This window comes from Pyxicephalus adspersus, chromosome 12 (genome assembly GCF_032062135.1).
Source record: "Pyxicephalus adspersus chromosome 12, UCB_Pads_2.0, whole genome shotgun sequence".
Lineage (NCBI taxonomy): Eukaryota > Metazoa > Chordata > Amphibia > Anura > Pyxicephalidae > Pyxicephalus > Pyxicephalus adspersus.
This window is the reverse complement of record NC_092869.1, coordinates 40,731,385-40,749,786: the sequence shown is the minus strand read 5'-3', so window position 1 is coordinate 40,749,786 and position 18,402 is coordinate 40,731,385. Positions and strand designations below refer to the sequence as shown.

The 18,402-nt window shown below is 40.0% G+C and overlaps 1 protein-coding gene across 2 annotated transcripts in view; it reads left to right on the top strand.

Moving 5' to 3' along the window:
* The window catches only part of LBHD2 (LBH domain containing 2), a 42,275-nt gene that overhangs the window by 1,578 nt on the left and 22,295 nt on the right, over positions 1-18,402 (top strand). The gene's annotated exons all lie outside the window — the stretch shown is intronic.

The following is an 18,402-nucleotide window of genomic DNA, read 5'->3' as shown; positions in this document are numbered from 1 at the left end:
ATGCACTTGTGTATTACCCTCCCCTCACATCTTATGGCATTTATATTGTACAGCTAGTGCCCCAGCAGATTGTTCCATTTATGTATATAATACCCCATGTTCCCCCAGGGAGCTCCCAATGCTTCCTATTGCATTGTATTTATCCATGGAGTTCCCTATGCATGGGGATGGATAATGACATTAAATTGTAGCCTTTTAGTTCCCCTTATAATGCGATTGATCCGGCCATTCCATAATCCGCCATTGTCCTGTCCATGGCATGCAATCGGATCCTTGTATATTTCTTCTGTCCAGTGGGAGCTGTGACCATACCTGGAATCTGGGATTACCTGGGGGGTATTTGCAGTCAGTATTTGCCCTCTTTGCAGCGACAGTGGTGTGTCGGATAAATAGTCCTAAAATAGATTATTATTTTAAAATAAATTCCAAAGAGCAAGGATAATATTAGGAACACACTAACCAAGAGGATCTGACATATCACCTTTGATTCTGGTTGATGCTGAAGGTTACAGCATTGTCTACATTTCTTTGAATTCTCAGAATGTAACTTAACCCAAGTCTTGTAATATGTTGCAGCTTTTGTTATGTTCACCAGGTGATCCCACCAGTAACTAGTCCCCGTTCTTGGAAGATAACACTCACCATACTGTTTTAGGACAACAGAATCTAAATAGGGCTACAAATTTTAGTGGATTTGTGGAGCTTGCCAGTGCCGTGTCCTGCGGTGTAGAATCAATATGAACCCCTCTGCCAGCCCAGGGCCAATGGTATGATACCCCACCACTAGGGGCTGCATATATAACAAGTATGAATTATGATATAGGGGAGGATCCTACCCACTCCATTTTACAATGTAAGAGATAGGGGGGAAATAATAGGTAGGGGGAACTAAATGGTTAAAAGAGAGAGGTAGGTGGGTTTTGAGAGCTTGCTTGAATATGTTAAAGGTAGGGTAGAGCCTGATTGAGCAAGGGAGGAAGTCCGAATAATGGGAGCATCTCTAGAAAAGTCTTGGAGCCGTGCATGGGAAGAGGTTTTGAGTGAAGAAGTCATTACTAGATCATTGGAGAATTGGGGAGGGCAGCTAGGGGATATTTAGGTAAGTGGTGCACCTAGCTAAGTGGGACAGGGGTAGTTACATGAATTAAAGGTAAAGGATAGTACACTGAATTTGATTTTGAGATGTAATTGAAACCAATGGTTACATTTGCAGAGGGGAGCAGCAGATGAGGAGAGGGGGGAAGGATAGATAAGTGTGGCTTCACCATTCATGATACTTTGCATAGGTGAGAATCTATATAGAAGAATACCAGAGAGGAGGATATTGCAGTAGTTGTAGTTTAGGGGAGGGAGATGGGAACACGTGCCAGGAGTCTAAAGGACAGGAGGGGGCATATTTTGGAAATGTTGGGCAGGTAGAATTGTCAGGACCTGAGATCCAGGTTCTGGATGTGGGGAGTGAATACATGATATGAAAGTGATCAAGTTCTAGCTGCCTATTAAACAAGTCTGCAAATCTAAAATCACAGCCCTCACTTTACGAATAAACAGCAGCAGAGAGGCTACTGGTGTTTTTTTCACCGTGTGGACACTAGAGGGCAGCAGTGTGACTGCAATGACAACCTATAAGAAAACTTCATGTCCCATGATTCCTTGCATTGTGTATGATGGATGGGGGTGTTACACTTGTAGTCTCAGATCTTTACAGCACAATAGGTGGCTACAAATGAAGATATTGTGAACAAAGCATTAATTGTAGCCACACATGAAATATATGAAGGGATTTATGGGGACACATTGGAACAACAGGAAGAAGAAATGTAGTGGAAGTGGAGCAAAGAAAAGGTGAACATGTACTGGTTGGAGTGTGAACTTTGAGCAAATTTGCTTTCAGAGATCCTGTCTCCAGACTGACAGCCACCTATCCAGGGACTGATTATATCCCAATAATTATTAAATATGATGATATAATTATTAAAATTATAACATATATAAAATATTATATAATTAAATAATTATAAATTATATTTATTATTAATAATAATAACAATAATAATAATGACTCCTCCTAAGAATCAGCTCACTGCTTGCATCCGGACTGAAGGCTTTGATGTATTCAGAAAGCTTCAGCACCCTGCAGACCCCTCTCTCAGTCTTCATCCATTACATAGAGAATCACAGAGACCATAAACATAGAAAATAAAGTCTGAACCGAAAACAGAAAAATGTAATTGGCATATTGATGAGGAGAAACCAAGGAAGGTAAAACATAAGGAGATTAAAGTGCAGCTTTAAGTGTGGAAGTGTTATGGATAAATGTTTACCTGGATTAATAAATCTTTGTTCATGGAAAATCCCAAACTCAGGTGTATTGTAGAAAGTATTACATACTACATATATGTTACCAATGTTATTGCAATGGCCGTCATCAACGCTTTAGGGTAAACCGATGTGAGTAAAAATTGATAGCTTGAATGAGACTTGTTTCTGGTTTGATATAAAAAAAGCATTCATACCGATTCCCAGGAATGTGACTGCTTTGGATATTCAAATGTGTTGATGTAGTATATAGTTTTCTGTATGACAATAAAGTGATAAATACCATTTGTAAAGTGTAAATGTAAGCATTAACATATTAGCATTAATAAAGTATTATATATCAGCCTGGCAGTGATGGTGGCTGCATTAGTTAGTTGCATCTCTTCCTTTATATTCATCTGGGGATCCCACACTTTTTGTCCTAAGGTGACAACATTTAATTATCATAGCAAGGAGGAGTAGTGTTGTCACCCTAGGACAGAGAGCATGTTAACATTACAATATACACCCTCATGTCCTCATCAGTATAACCTAGAGGGAAGCTGTTCTTTGGGTGGACTAGCAGGGCTAGGACCAGTTTTAGTTGCAGTAAACCCTATGGCTGTGCATTTGGGCCCCAACTTCATATTTGCCCAGGGCCCCATTTTTTCGAGGTAAGACTGATCACACTTTGTAAGATTTTATTTTAGCACACAACAGTTATCCCTGTCAGTTGTATATTTTAAAAAGGGAACCAATGAGAGAAGTTTATTGTTAGGGCTTATATACCATAATTCACCTATTGGTACTAGGGGATTTAAGGCAAAAATGACTCTGTGGGTTCCTAATGTTATTTTTTCTACACAGTATTTATATAGCGCCAACATATACGTAGCGCTGCACATAGTCATGTCACTAGCTGCCCTTCAATGGAGCTCACAATCTAATGCCCCTACCATAGTCATATGTCAATAATACAGACTAAGGTCAATTTTGGGGGGAAGCCAATTAACCTAACTTATCCTGCCCTTAAAAAGCAGGTCTACTGAACCCACTACAATTACAATTTACAAATATGTGATAAGATGTTAATAACACTGTAACAAAATTGTTTAGTAAGAATGTTTTTCCTTTTTAGTACATCTCTTCCATTCTCTTCCATTCCCCTGATGAAGCCTTATTGGCGAAACACGTCGGGATAACTGTTCTTATAATTCATTCATCTCTACCATGCTCAAAACCAAGATGTCATAATTATTATCCTGAATATTGAACTGTTACCTTTCACTTTTTTATGTTTAGTTAAGGGTCACTTTACATGGTGTCCAATCTTATTTTATAATTAAATCATCATTGTGTATTTGACACCCCCCCCCCCCCTCTCATGTCTTTTTCTCGTATGCCACTCAAGATTCACTCAACTTTTATCCAATTATTACAATAGATGCAGTTAGAAAATATGTGAATCATTCATTTTTTCTAAAAGTTGATTTACATATTTTCTAATTGCATTCAATTTGACAATTGTGTGAATTTTTTGGATGAGTTTTTGGTGAAAACATTCATAAACCCCTTAATTCCACAGGTGCTTAGATGTAATTTGCTTGAGTGTGAAAAAATCTGCTTGTTTTTAGGGTTCTATATAAACAAAGCAGGGAATTGGACATTCCATCAAACTTTCCCTAAAAATCAATTTCTTCCATTGAAACACATGAACCTGAAAGATTCCTACCAGAGAATGTTTGAGGGAATGTTAAATTGCCTGTTTTATACATAGAGCCCTTATTTATAAACTGGGTACTGTTTTGGGGTATATTTTAGGCAATTACAATTATTTCATTTAGGGGTTAATTTTTAAAGCAGTAAATCTTTCATTCACTGGAACATTCACTGGGGGAAATCAATTATTGTCATTGGTACATTGGTAATGGCATTATTCTCTACTAAGTGTTTAATTAAATTCCAGATTCACTGCTTTATAAATAGACACTCTAGTCTTCTTTTTACAGAAAGAAAGTATAAAAATAAAAAATTAGGAAATGAGGAGGCTTTATTCCACAAGATGAGGTTCAGTATAATCTTTAGAAGAAATTCAAAATCTATTGCACCCTTTAAAACATGAAAACTTATTAACAACCTTCTACTATTGGGAGAGCTTCCAGCTGCATACCTTAATAATGGGAAATAGAAACATTGGTCCTCTTGTTACGGTATTTAGTACTCCTATTGGATACAGATTGTCAGGTGTGATTCCAGCTGACAGGAACCAGCCAATAGGGGCGCTGCCTGCTAAATACATTACCAACAGGCTCATAATGATGGGTAAAAATAATTCAAAATCATCTGGAGCTGGGTTTGGTGAATGTGTTACCTAACTGCGAAATAATCAATCTTTGATCCAGTTTGCTCGTCAATGTTTTTGGGGTAAACCAGTATCAATGTGTTTTTAGAATGTGGGAGGAAACCCATGCAAATACAGCAACTCATTTAAACCGGATGGTGTCCTGGTCAAAATTTGAACCTGGGACTTTAGTACTGCGGAGTTGTCGTTAAAGCTTTCCATTCTACATATATCACCGAATGCAGTTCAGAGCCTGGTGAACGGAGACAACCTCTGGCGCTTGCTATATATCATATATATGGAGAGAGGAAGCAGATGTACAGGGGACACTCCCCTATGAGGATAAGATAATGGTATTCCAATGGTAGTGCAAACCTAATCCAGCTTGTTCAAAAGAGAGAATCCGGAACAGTCTCAAAATGCCTAATATATCCATAAGCCTTGATTAACATTAACCAACTCACATCCAGTACCAGGGTAACTTCTATTATAACATACACAAGAGGAATAAAGAGGAAGGCTGAGGACTGGTCAGTCCATGAGCAATTGCCAATCATAGATTATCCCCTTTGGAGGGACCACTCCAAACCCTTTTTAGCTCATCAGCGTCTTCATTTAAAATAATCTAAATGCCCCATATAATAACCATAATTGATGGTCATGTGACACACAGGGCCTGATAAATTAAAGCTCTCCAAGAATGGAGAAGATAGACTATCATGGGAGAACCTAGGTGATACCATAAACCTGGAATGGACTTAGTCCTGGGTTGAAAATATTTGCAAACGATTTTTAAGAAATCCATTCTGGCTTTGCTGGATCATCCAGGTTCTCCTATTATAGTCTATCTTCTCCAGTCTGGAAAATCTTTAACAAATCAGTTTTATTCTTTATCACACAATTGGGAGAATCTTTACTGATCTCATGCTGGTGGTGCTGATATTTCCCATTGGGTACGTTGGAGGGGTCCCCACTAGGTCCTGAAAACGTCATCTGTGGCTTTATGATGTTACAAAGAGGCAACAAGATTGGTTGGTAGAATGCCAGACTTGTAGGGTTGGATCAGTCTTGGAAAAGGCATGGCAGAGGGTCATGTGATGATGAATTAATTACCATCAGAGCTTAGGCATGTCTTTTTTTTATTTTAAATAGGAAGTTGGGGTGGGTTGTATCGGAGGGGTTGCCAACTGTACTTGTAGGTGGGTTTGGATGTCAATGGATAATTGGACGCCCTAGAATTAAATCCCCTGACTGTTCTTCTATCCATTGGTATTCTGATAGTGAGGAACACCCGTTGTGCCCATTATTACTCCATTCCTTCTGGATTTTCTATTGATCTCCTATGGTGGAGAGGGTAATAGGAAGGACTGGAACTCAGGGAAGTGGGTGGGCAAACCCTGCAATGTCCAAGTAGACAACAAGAGAGTTGGGAATTATGGCAGAAAACTCTTGGAGAAGACTCACCTTTCAAAATATTCTTTTTGTGTGATGGCTTTTAAGGTACAGCTAATAAGCCTACAGAATGAAAAAACAAGGGGGCAAAAAAGTCCTCGGCACCCAGCTCAGCCAGCAAAGGCAACTCAATGATTGACTAATTGATGGGGAATTTCTATGTAATTATATTCATTTTCCCCACCCACATTCACTGTAATCAACTGATTGAGCTGCATACCATCATTTTTTAAAAATTATGATTCCAGGTTGGCTGTAGATTTGTTTTTGTGCCAGTCCAGAAATCTAGAGTTGCTTTTTGTTTTTACACCTTAGGGCTACATGACAAAGATGTGACAGCAAATTCTGCTTATAAGTAGGGTCTAGCTTTGATTTAAAAATCTTTCTCTTCTGCGGTGTGTCAAAGCTGACAGTCGTATCACCTCCCCACTGTTGTTCAATTTATTCCGAGTCCTGCTGCAAGGCTAACAGCATTATCCTGCAATCACTGCCTGCTTCTCCCTTCCTGACATGCCTACTGCTTTCCTATTACACACTCTATTCATTACAAACCCACTTCCATCTCTAAAGGCCAGCACATCTCTCCCCCAACTCACATGTAAGAGGCAAATATCCCTCGCCAACACGTTTTCCCTTCTGTGTCTCACTCAACAGCGCTCCTCTCTTATATCTCTACCTATTACCTTTAATCTCGGCCAGGCTTTGTTCTGTGTTTCTGTACTTGTGTCTTTTTTGTTCATCTTTTTTCCTGAATTGTCACAACCTCACCTTTGTATGACTTCAATTTAATATTTCACTCACTCCTTTTTCCCTGCTTTCATCTCATGTTTTCACCTTCTCTTTTTTATTGTATATCCTCTTCTCTTCTCTTTTTGTATATCCTCTTCTCTACTTCTATATCCTCTTCTCTTCCCTTCTAGTATATCTTCTTCTCTTCTCTTCTTGTATATCCTTTTCTAATCTCTACTTGTATATCCTCTTCTCTTCCCTTCTTGTATATCTTCTCTTCTTTTCTTCTCTTCTCTTCCTTTATATCCTCTTTTCTTCTCTACTTGTAAATCTTTTTCTCTTCTTGTATATCCTCTTCTCTTCTCTTCTCTTCTCTTAAATCTTCTTCTTTTCTCTTCTTGTATGTCCTCTTCTCTTCTCTTTTTGTATATCCTCTTCTCTTCTTTTCTTGTATATCCTCTACTCTTCTCTTCTTGTATATCCTCTTCTCTTCTCTTCTCTTCTCTTCTCTTCTTGTATATCTTCTTCTCTTCTTTTCTTGTATATCCTCTACTCTTCTCTTCTTGTTTAGCATCTTCTCTTCTCTACTTGTATATCTTGTTTTCTTCTCTTCTTCTATATCCTCCTCTCTTCCCTTCTCGTATATCTTCTTCTCTTCTTGTATATCTATTTCTAATCTCTACTTGTATATCCTCTTCTCTTCCCTTCTTGTATATCTTCTCTTCTTTTCTTCTCTTCTCTTCTTTTATATCCTCTTTTCTTCTCTACTTGTATAAAATCTTCTTCTCTTCTCTACTTGTATATCTTCTTCTCTTCACATCTCTCTCCCTTTCTTCATTCCCTCTATCTCTGTCTCTCCTATGCTTTCACACATATTTCACTCTTTCTTCCTCTCCCACTCTAAGCTTTCTTTTTCCCTAGTTGTCTTTTACTCTCAATTTCTTTTCTTTTTCCTTCCTTCTACTTTTTCTCTCTTTCATCCACCACGTTCCCTCTCTCTCTCCCACCCCTATCTCTCTTTCTCCATTTCCTTTACCTCTCAATTTCACTCTTTTTCCCTCTCAGAGAGAGAGAGTGCAAGGAGAGGGAGGGAAAGGGAGTGAGAGAAAGAGGACCTGATTTATTAAAGCTCTCCAAGGCTGGAGAGGATACACTTTCATCAGTGAAGCTGGGTGGTCCAGCAAACCTGGAATGGATCTGATCCAGGAGTAAAAACATTTGCTAACAAATAGAAAATTACTTTTTTCGTTCCAGGTTTGCTGGATCACCTAACTTCACTGATGAAAGAGTATCTTCTCCAGCCCTGGAGAGCTTTAATAAATCAGGTCCTCTTTCTCTCACTCCCTTTTCCTCTCGCTCCTTGCGCTCTCTCTCGCTGCCCCCCTGTCATTGATCTCTCTTTCTCCCCCTTTACCGTTCCCGTTCTCTGTCTCTAGAGTTCCTTTTTTTCACTCTATATCTCCTTCTCTCCCTTCACATTCTCTCTTCCCTCCCTTCTCTTTCTCATTCCTCTCTTTCTCTTTCTTTTTTCTCTTCTGTAAGGCAGTTTTGTATAAGTCTGATGTAGCAAATTGCAAGCTAAATTCCCGAAGTAACCTCTCTCTTTTTATTTAAGGGAAAAGAAAGGCTGACAGCAGTTTTTTTAATTAGGACAAGAGAGACTCTCTAATGTGTCTATTTATAAACCCATGAATATGATATTCACCATGCATTATCTGCTGGATAATCAATCACTGCCACTGAAACCCTGGGACCTGGATGATTCTCCACCAGAGAATATTTATGAATATCTGAATTGCTGTTTGCACTGCTCAGTGCGTTAGAAATGACATTGTGGTTGCACTTTAAAGAGACTTTTTTGCTTTCCCCAAATTTCAGATGTTGGGTGAATGTCAGTCCAATGTGCAGCTGAATATTTTTGCTGCTAAATTATTGAACAAATAATCAAAAATTGGCTTTTGCACCTTTTATTTATTTACTTTTTATTATATCACCGTAAACATGCCAGGCGTTTGTACGGAAATCCCCTGATGTTGTTTAGTATTCTGCAGTGCTGGATGACTAAATGACTGACACAGATGACCCGGGATGGGGAGGATGCTGCGTGACGCCTTCTCTCTCTGCATGGCATGTTTGCTGTGTTTTTGCCATAAACTATCATTAATAATTGTTTCCATCGATAGTTATTAGATGCCTATTTTTAGCTTCAGACAATCCATGAACATTTCCCTTTAAGCCAAACCACCGGCACATAATTCCTCTCCATTGTACACATCAGATAAGTGCAGCCTATTGCTGAGATCAGGCCTATTATGTCCTAATTACACCGACTTTGACATATTGTACTGTCAGAATTAGAAGGCTGGGGAAGAAATGTCTTGATGTGCTTTGCCTGATAATAAGCACATTGGAAAGAAAAAAGCTGTCTGTATGTACATTGGAGGATTTAACATAGCTCAGGCGATGGTAGAGGTTCATGTCCTGGCATAGAACATATGATTATCCTGGCAGTCCCAAATCTCCCTCGCCTGGATTATGAACCTTAATTAAAGGAAGGCGACTTAGGCTGTGCCCTGCAGCATCAAGAGGCAACGCTTGCCGCCAAGGCCGGTAAACCTTTTTTAACCCTATTTGTCTGTAGGCTCACAGAAAGGTTCAGCATGATGTTCCTCTGTGTTGGAAGGGGATTATTATTGGAGCTGTGCTGCTAATAATCCTCATACAACATCAAAGTCTAGGCCCTTCCAGCAAGCCCCTCTGACCTCCTTCCCCCCTTGGTGCATAAAGGCTCAACAAGTTGCATTGTGCTGCTAGGGTATGGAGCATTTTTTGTATGTTGCGCAGGTGCGCGGGGTTTTATGATGTGCGTGCGCATGCCGATGGCCAGCTTGCTTCTCCTTTCCCAAAGGACTAAAGGATCTTCTGACTTGTGTGCAGGGGTTGTTATGATTACTCTATTTTTTTTTTATCAAATGTGTATTATGTGTTATGATATCTCTATGCATAGACTGTCTACGCGCTTCGGTATGCATAAAAAAGGGCCCGGCACTATTTTTGATTTGCCATGCAACATAAATCTGTGCAGCTATCGCACACTCTGTATATGCATCAGTGTTCAGCACAAAATGACATGTAACAGTACATTTCAATGCATTGTAACACATTATTGGAAATACTATATTGACTATAGGGAGGGTCTCTAATATTAACAAAAGAATATTTGCCAAGCCAGGTTCATATAGATAAAATAAAGAAGAGGAGAAAAACGGCTTTTTAAGGCAAACAGTGATTCGTGTATTTAAAGATTAAGGAATACAGTGCTGAACTCAACATAGTCCTCCTATGCTTAGCAGTTATAAAATAACACATGTGAAATCTTGTCTTGGTACCCGACGCATTTCGCCTAGAAGGCTTCTTCAGGGGCTTCTCCATTTTCTCTATACCTTCTATGTCACTATCAATCCAATTTAATCGAACATTACTCCTTGGAGAGTGAACTTCTCTTCCCAAAGGAACAGGAACTTTTGCACATTTTTGTCATTCCCTGCTATATATTACATAGATATGGAATGTATCCCTTTTAGTATACCATCACCCAGATACATTTAGAAAAATTTGGCTTTCTGCTTACCTCCTACAATATAACTGAGCCCAGTTACTACCTCAGTGCCCTGGTTTTACCCCCAGGAGGTGGTTATTGATATCAGGGCCCTTCCTGTCACTAGCCACCATTATAAAAATTACTACCAACATATGTTAAATAATAATATTGGAAGAAGTTTCATTACTCTCCATTGGATTACTCTTTGAATTTCAACTTATTATCACCATTTAAAGTACAGTGACTAATATATGTCTCCAAATTCCCCTGAAGAAGCCTTCTAGGTGAAACGCGTTGGGAACTGAGACAAGATTTTACATGTGTGTTATTTTATTACTTCTTCCCATAGGAGGACTATGTTAAGTTCAGCACTGTATTCCTTAATCTTTAAATACACAAATCACTGTTTGCCCTAAAAAGCTGCTATCCGCTTTTTATCTGTAACACAATGTTGTGTGAAAAAGTGAAATCTGCCTTTTGCAGTCACTGGTGTATCTTTTACTGGTAATCTGCATATGACTGGAGCACCTATTACTAGTAAATCAACTTGTCATTGGACTATCAGCCTATTATTGGATACTGTCTCTTGCTGATATCTGCCTGTCGCTGGTATTATCTGCAAGTTGTTACTATTTGCTTGTTGTTTATAGCCATTCTTAATGGACGCTCCCGCTTCAATCTGGTCATGCCAGTTACTGGGGAATTTGCATGTCACTGGTGTATCTGGCTGTTATTGGAATCTGTCTCTTGCTGATATCTGCCTGTGGCTGGTATTATCTGCACGTCTTTATTATCTAATATAAGTGATAGCGAATTAGTTTAAATAGGCACACTCACTTCAGCCTGGCCGTGCCCCACTTGACCACATTTCAGAATAATGTTGTGATGCATTGTGCATGCCCATCTTCACTAAAAAAATCTCCGCTCCTTCCAAACTTCTTAGGGATGTTTATCAGGTGCAGTCACATCCATTTTTAATGGCATTCCAGCATGCTTAAATAAATGCCCCTGACCTTCAGCTTACATCGGTGCATACAGACATAAAACCAAATACAAAAGACAAAAAAAGTGTTGGGACCTAGGAATCATCAAAGGAAGCAAAAAGGAGGGCCCACCAGAACCCAAAGCTGTATTGGCACAGTGGATTTTTTTTGTAAGGCAACAGGGGCCAGGGGCAACTAGGAGGCACAAAAAAAAAAATTAGGGGGAATTGACTGGGTTTTTTTTCAGTCCTCCTGGGGGCCAGTGCAACCTTGTATGGAAACATGTGGTGGCATACAATACATTTAGTCCCCAGGTTATATACGAGATAGAAACTGTAGGATTGTTCTTAAGTTGAATTTGTATGTAAGTCGGAACATGTACATTATTTTAATAAATGCAATTAGGACAAATGTTTGTCTCAACATATTTTTGGGCAGCATTGTGTTTGTTACTGTATAAAATCCTCACTGTAAGTTAATCACAAACAAAGCAAAAAAAAACATTATGGAGCCCAGACATTCATTAACTTCTGGAGCAAGCTGTGCTTTGATATGGAAAATGAAACAACTGCAGAGTTTGTCTTGGTCATTAAAGACGTTACAGAAGAGCTCAGCCCTTAAGATCAGCAACAACCTCAGCTGTCAAAAGATGCAAGTCATGCATCCCCTCCCACCCATCAAGCCTCTGTCCTGCACACAAGCGAGCAGGGAAGCCCCGTTCTTATGTAGGAGTCATCTGTATGTCGAATGACCCTAACTCGGGGACTACCTGTATAGGGGGAGTGGGTTCTACTCGCATGGATGTTACCTTAATCCAGAAAATACTGCTTCTAGTATATATTAGTATATATGGCTTTTGAAGGGCAACCAGAGTTAAATTTAAAAACACAAAATTGTATTGTTCCAACAACATAATTTAAAAGATTAAGAGCTGTGTCTCTATAAATGAATCCTAAGCTAACATATAACCACTAGTTTCACATAAAATAGCAATATAGCAATAGCAATAGAGTTTGTCTTGGTCATTAAAGAGTTACAAGAGGTTACAGATCAGCTCATAAGATCACCCACAACCTCAGCTGTGATTAGCAAAAGATTTCTTCTGCAAGTCATGCAAACCTTCCCCTCCAACCTCCCCGTTCGTATCTATGAGTCGTCCGTATGTCGGATGTCCTTAACTCGGGGACTACCTGTACATGTGTCAGTACAATACTGATTTTGTAACCTTGGACTTGCTTTTGGTTATATCGTGCGGTACTGATTTGTCTCAGCCGCCATGTTTGTGATTGTGTCAGTACTGTACTGGACATTTCCAGTTGTGTCAGTATAGTAAAATGTTGTCATACAACTAGTCGGCATTGCCTCATTTATAAAAAAAAGTATAAATACTGATTTACCAAATGCAACAAGGCACCCAAAATAAGACAAAATCATGATAAGATGCCCGATCATTCTTGGCGTACATTCGGTCATTTTGCCTAGCCATGACCAGTTGGTCTCTTTAGGTGATTTTATTAAATTATTATATAGTGATAGCAAATACCAATTTTTACAGTTGTCAAGGGAACAGGAAGTAAAGAGTAATCTGCCAATGGGGACAAATGTCTAAGAGGAGACCCTTACTTTGCAGAGATTTCATCTTTCTGTTTTGTTTCTGGAAAGAGATTTTAATGGGGTGCAGATGGAAAAAAAAGAAAAAAACACCCCCATTAAAAACCACAGATGTACATTAAAGTGAACTTATACTTTAAACACTAGACATAGCCTTAGTTTTGTTGCTGTAAAGACTCTGGAATGACATTATAATATTGGGTCAGAGTCTGCAGTGCCCATGCATGGTAGACAGACTCAACACTAGCAAAGCCCTGAATAAGCGCTACAATCCCCCGAAACACGTCGGCTATAAAATTAAATGATCATTTGTCAGCCTCCAAGATTTTTCACACATGGTGCTCCTTAAACTTCATATACACAAAGGGATCCACATATTGAGAACCCTTCATGAGTTAAGGTGCCACTGACTAATTCATCACCAAAAGTCTGGGCTTCCCAACCTATTCACTAAAACGCTAAAGTATCACTGGTGTTCCGTTAAACTTGAGAAGGGAAAGGGCACCTGCACAATACTTTTGCTAGGGAAAGTGTGGTAAGGGGTCTTCCCATGTGGCTGGTTATGCATTGCGCTTTGGTTATGCAGCCTGTGCCAAAAGGTGATGAGGGGCAAATCAAGCAGAGCCTAAAAATAGGTGGAGGTGCCCGAAACCACATGCCTTGGCACTGATCACATGACAGGCTGCTGGGGTCACCAAGTGCACAGTTGGTATAATCATTGAAATGTTTAATGGCCCGCTATTCGTACAGTGGCTTTGACTACAAAGTGGGGGCTGCTTTGAATGGATGGGTTTCCCATTAGGCACAATGGGCCTTTAGTGGCATCCTCCTCTTGTATAGTTACTGACCACATTTACAAAAATTTACGAAAACGAACCAAAAAAATCAAACATTTTAATTGCTTACTTGTTTATTTGCTTGCAACGTACCAATGAACTTGCCAGTTCTCTGGCACAACCCCCATTCCCTTTGCACATCATAGCCCTCTTCTCCCCTGGGAATGTCTTAGGCTGCGTACACACGTGCAATAATTATCATTGGAAACGAATGACTAACGACAGTTCGTCTAATCATTAACAAAAAAATGCACAACGACGCCGATGAACAAGCATTGTCGCTGGAAACGAACAACCGTCCCGGAGGATCTGATTGGGCGACGATCATTCGCTATCTATTGTGTGTACCAGTGATCGTGGATGGTTCTGCAATACACTTTCTCCTTAACATCGCTGCATCGTTCGCATCCAGCATGTGTACATTATTGGTGGATTATATCTGAACGATCATATCGTTACAGCATGTATAGAATCGTGCACAATACGATCGTTCAAAATAATCGTGCATAATCGTTGATCTGTTGATAGTCGTTCGTTTGCAAACGACAATTATTGCACGTATGTACCTAGCTTTATTACTTTATGTGCTATCCCAGCTACTCCCTTCCCTCCGGCTGTAGACAGCTCCAAAACTTTTCCAAGCTCCATAATCCAAGATGGCGGTGGCTTCCATTGGTGAAAATTCAGCTGTCTGTGTTGGAGGGATTCCCTCTTTCTGTCTTGATGGTCATACATGTAAGAGAAAGTTTCACTCACAGCAATTAAAACCTGATTGTGGCTCTCACCCTTCCCCAAAAGTTTTAGCTGGGGTTTTTGTCTTTAATCGTACTTTAGTACAGCCGCCCTTTAAATATTCTTCCCATGCAATCAAATCTTTTACTGATGTTTTTGCACATCCACAGTGATCACAAGGCTCATTGAACAATCTATGTGTGGGTGCCACCAGGTCAATGGTGCCCTACTTGGGATGGCAATTAGTACCGGGCCCCATGTGCCACCCTGCAGGGCCACAGCAGCTAACAGCTCCACAAGGTTTGCAAACAGATTATAATTTCACACTGAGAGAGGGGAACAGCTCGCCACATCCTGTAAACAGATCACTGTTTGTTCTATGGGTGTGAGCGTGTTTTTCACCGGACTGCCATGTGCCAAAATGAAGTCCGCAAAAATCCCGATTTCATCTGTGACAGGGGCGTTTTGTACAATGTCTTCTTCTCTCCGCTGCTGGAAAGGGTGGGGGGAGGCTTACGCTGGTTTATTTTAGTGAACTGGCAAAGAAAACCGTCACCTCAGAATAGGAACTCTGCCAAATTAAGCAAAAATCTGCAGATTTAACCAGTTCTAGGCTCACTAAGACAGGCTAAGTAGAGACGGGCAGATGTCGCTTTGAGATTGAGGGATGTTTGAAGCACCAGGACTTGCTGGATTAGAAAATAGTGCACATTTTGATGTTTTGATCGATTAAAGCTCTCCAAGACTAGAGAAGATAGACTATCTTGGGAGAACCTGGGTGATCTAACAAACCTGAAATGGATTTTGTAAAAATCATTTGCTCTAGGCAAAAGTTTTCAATCCTGGACCAGATCCATTTCAGGTTTGCTGGATCATCCAGGTTTTTCTATCTTCTGCAGTCTTGGAGAGCTTTAGGAAATCAGGGCCTAGGAGTTGTCATGTTGCAGCACAATATTGTGGTCATTGGCAGTAAGGTAGCCCATTCAAAGCAGGTGTGATCAGCAGATTTTTTTCAACCGTTTGCTGCCAAAAGTGCGTCAAAATGAGATCTCTGGTCGTTTTAATGCAATACCATTTTTTTGGTTATGTGTGAAAAAACAAGTATTGCAACCACGTGTTTCAGGTCTGGATAGAGCCCGAAAGATTCCACCAATACCAAATGACAGGTGCTCCTAAAAGCTCATTCCACCAACTGTTACCGATCTACTCCACGCTCCTCTGCGCCATTTGTTTGTTGGAGCCCTCAGAAATTCTAGAATGGGCCAGGCAACCCCTTCTCTTCTTATCATGCATTAGCTGCATTGTTTTTGGGGTCACAACTGCTATGTGGCACCACCAAAGCTTTAATAGCGTAGATAATTGGGTGCTCTGGGTTTGTAGGGCCATAACTCGGTTATTCTTTCCTTTAATACAAAAATAAGCCCATAGGTTTTCCTCTTCCACCAAAAACTATATCTAGCTGATTTACCTACCAGTTTGAGGTTTTGGCATCTTTTGGAGAAAAGTGAAGGACGTCCTTTGTAGAAAAGCTCGGATCGTGGTTAATTTTTTTATATAATTTTATTACTAATATAGGTTGGATGGGTGATGCATTTTTTCACTTCGTATCGGGGAACAAGCTTCTTCCTTCTTTAGGGCTCGGAAGTATAGAAAGGTTTCCCTAAATGAATTATACTTCTGAGCCATGAAGAAGGAAGAAGATTTTTCCCTGAAACGAGTCGGAAAAATGCATTACCTATCACCTGGGTTCTAGATTTGATCAGTATCCTAATTTGGGGCTGCATAGGGCTGTAATGATGATGTCTCCTAATGGCAGTGGGGCTTTGGCAGAGAGACATGGCATGGGGACATTTAAAAGAATATTTGTACCTGGGTTCCCAGCTTTGCCTACGTTCTGCCCCTCTTATTAGGGGTTCTTTTAGTAATAACCTGATAGAGACAGCAGCAGGATAAGTCTTGAGAACAGAACCAGGAATTTGCCTGGGAGATCTTTTTACTGGAATTCCCACAAAATGATGGGACCTGGGATCCTCGACCCGTAACGTACCCCTTACTTTTGGTCAGACTGATCTATTAAATGATCTCCTTACTAATGTTCTTTGTTCTCCAATATCCAGAATCTGAGCAGTGAATAATTCAATCTGTTCTGACTTCCTCTGCTCTTTGCAATTAGCAACGTTTTTCTTTTGCTCGGAATAACAGTATCATCTGCTGGGACACAAATACAAGAAGGATATTGCCTTTGTGGCTGTGCTCAGACACCCACATGCTTCTTTCCATTGGATTAGCCCTGCTCTCCCTTCTTCAGATGCTGAGAGGGGGTGTCAGAGCAGAGCTCCAGGTGGATAATAATAATAAAAAAAAATGCTTTAAAGCTAAACCCCAGGCAAATGATTCAATACTCAGATGAAATATACAAAAAGGTTTGATTTGTATTTCTTTCCTTCCAGTTCTGAAATATACACAGATATGCTAAATGCATCACAATGTGGAGGAGCTTTGCTTATTAGAAGGCTCTTTTTTACTGCTGAACCTCTGTAGAGAGTCCACTGCTTTCAAAACTTTTCTGCAGCATGTTGGCAGGGGACAGGCTTTTCTAATCAGGCTATGGCTGCTTTATGATGAGATTGAATGCGTTTTTTAGATGCATGCACAGGCTGGAGGAAGGGAGGTGACACTGTAAGTGCTGAGGCTTAGGCTATTAATAGTTTTCTCACTCTCCGACTATATAGTGTGGTAGGTGTTCTACAGATCATAATGTTAGTGGGAGAAAAAAACTAATATTTAGGTGGATAAAGCCATTCGCCTAGACTTCCAGTTTCCATTTTGGGCTAAAAAGTATTTAAAAAACATTAGATACAAAAAGTAAAATTGCTTCATAAAATACTCCCCATCCCAGATTGTAAGAGCATTTAAAAAAAAAAAAAACTATTTTATATGGCGCCGTGCCACCTTCTTTTTATGCTGTGCATTGGAAAGGCTGCAGCTCGCACAGGAAGTGGGCGGTCCTTCCGATTCATGACTTCCGCTTTAGGGCCCCGCCCCAGCAGGGCACAGCTCCAAAACAAGACTTTATTGGCCATTGAGGTTTTGACATGACATTTTTGAAGGTCTCGAGTCCTCACATATAAACTAATCCTGCAGTTCTAAGGATTACTAACCCACTAAGGGTTCAGTGGGTGCTCAGCATTGACAGTCCATGTCTATTCAGACAAAAGTTAGGAAGAATTCTGTTTGTCATGGCAACATTAAAATCAGACTTTGTTTCATTCCATTAAAAGCAGTGATAGTGCATCATGCAAGCGTACATCAAGGCATGTGAATGAAAGAACTCGCATTGAAATGCATCTCAAGCTGCATGGCAACCAACGTAAATCCATAATGATGAAAAATGCATTTTTAAACCCAACAAATACACAAAACTCCACTTTTGATCCATTATCCCGGTCATTATAGAGCAATTCCAGACAGCAAATGATAGCAATCAGAGCACCAATAACGTCATTCAGGCACCATTGCAGATGTGATAATGTGTGGAAGGTCACCAGGCAAATATAAATGCACAAAACAATGCAGCTTTGTATTTGTGAACACATCATAACATGTATTTTTGCATTATAACTAACAGAATTTGGCCTGATATCAATCCTGTGCAGCAACGATCAGACTGGGGCCAGAAAAAGCAGCAAAAAAATGTTTGCTCTCTTCCTTTTCAGCACATGTGCATAGCAGCAAGATCTAATTGGCTGCTTATGCCAACCCTTCCTCTTCCAGTACAGGAGGCTGATCGTGACTGATTCAGGTTCTTACAATGATCGC